Source organism: Myotis davidii, unplaced genomic scaffold (genome assembly GCF_000327345.1).
Source record: "Myotis davidii unplaced genomic scaffold, ASM32734v1 scaffold132, whole genome shotgun sequence".
NCBI classification, from domain to species: Eukaryota; Metazoa; Chordata; class Mammalia; order Chiroptera; family Vespertilionidae; genus Myotis; species Myotis davidii.
In genome coordinates, this window is record NW_006285258.1 from 3,987,620 (window position 1) to 3,989,276 (window position 1,657).

Here is a 1,657-nt window from a genome sequence, read left to right on the forward strand (position 1 = left end):
CTGGAGAGAGCACCTTCCCTTCAATACTACAACGCCTGTGCTCTGGTGGCCACACACTAATGTTAAAACTAATTTACAGACACAACTGCATGCGGAGCATTGTGCCAAGTAGTTCATTAGCTCATTAAATCCTCACAACAGTCTTTGAAGTAGGCTCCATATGACACTTTTTAGATGAATGAAACTGAGGCTTAGAGGGGTTAAATAATTTGCTCAAAGCTAACACAGCTAACACATGGGCAGAGCCAGAAATCACACCCAGGTCTTTTTTTTTTTTTAAATAAACTTTTCACTTAAAATAGTTTTAGGTTTACAAAAAAAGTTAGAAAGATATTACAGAGTCTCCAAATGTATCTCACCCAGACTCCCCTATTGTTAGCATCTTACATCACTATGATGTATTTGCCACAACTACTATAAAGAACCAACTTCACCAACGTCTTTTTTTCTTTTTCCTCCAGAGCCCATAGTCTTAATCCCTATCCTGTCTATTTGGCTTGGCTTATAGGTGAGCTGGAATTCACTTTAAAAGGGGAGTTCTTTCCTTTTTCCTCTCCTTCCACTTCTCCCCCGTGCTCCTGAGAAGGAAAATAGGTCTTACTCTTTAGTGGAGATTTATGGAATATGACATTATGTGGAGGTTGTGTTGCAACTCAATTTACCAACGCAATTGGAAAATCTATAACACAATAGAGTCATCTTTTATAATTTTAAAATTCAACCAATAATAGTTCATCTAAAAATAAAAAATAGAAGACATTTAGAAATTTCCTAGCAGTAAATAAGCCATTCTGAAGCTTCTTGATATTATTATCACAACATTTTTTCCTTAAGGACCGGAACAGGAAATTAATTGGAAATCCAAATAGTAATAGCATTAAAGAGAAACTTTATTTACAAAAGTAACATAAACTGAAGGACTTCTTTCATAAAGTTCAACAATAATATGAAAACTCAGAGATTGAGTTAAATCTTGTGCTCTTAGAAATGTCTGATGAGTAAATTGAATAGAACCAACAAAAAACATGTGGTTTTTAAAATTATCTTGTTTGGGTTCAGGCACAGTCCTTGTCGGAAAGATTCTGTTTTCTCACAAGAAGTTTGATTTCACAATTTTATTAATCATGTTGTGTACGTAGTATACTGACCAAATTCTCCTGGTGCTTCCCAACCTCATGCGCCCTAGAGTCGGAGTTCATTTGTATAAGGACATAGAGTGAACCCACTTTATGGGTGATCACAATGGCCCTGTAGGTATTAATAGTTCAGTATCACAATTTACTCTGCAAAGTCTGCAAGACTTAGATTATTGTTAATTACTTTGATTCTGTGATTCTAAGGTGTTTCTGACTTTCCCATGAATTCAGGTTTCTGTTTTAATTAGTTAAAAATTTTCGAAAATTTTTTTTTAAATTTATTGGGATGACATTGGTCAACATAAACATATAGGTTTCAGGTGTGGCTTTCTATGTTACAAGATCTGTACATTGCCCCATGTGCCCACCATACCCAAACCAAAATTCTTACTTGTTTGGTTTCTTAAGGTTTGGCCTAGGTATATACACAAATAATAATATATGCTTTTTGGATACCTATAATGGAGCAGTCATCATATTAAGCTTCATACATACACTTTGTCCTAATCCTTTCAACAGCC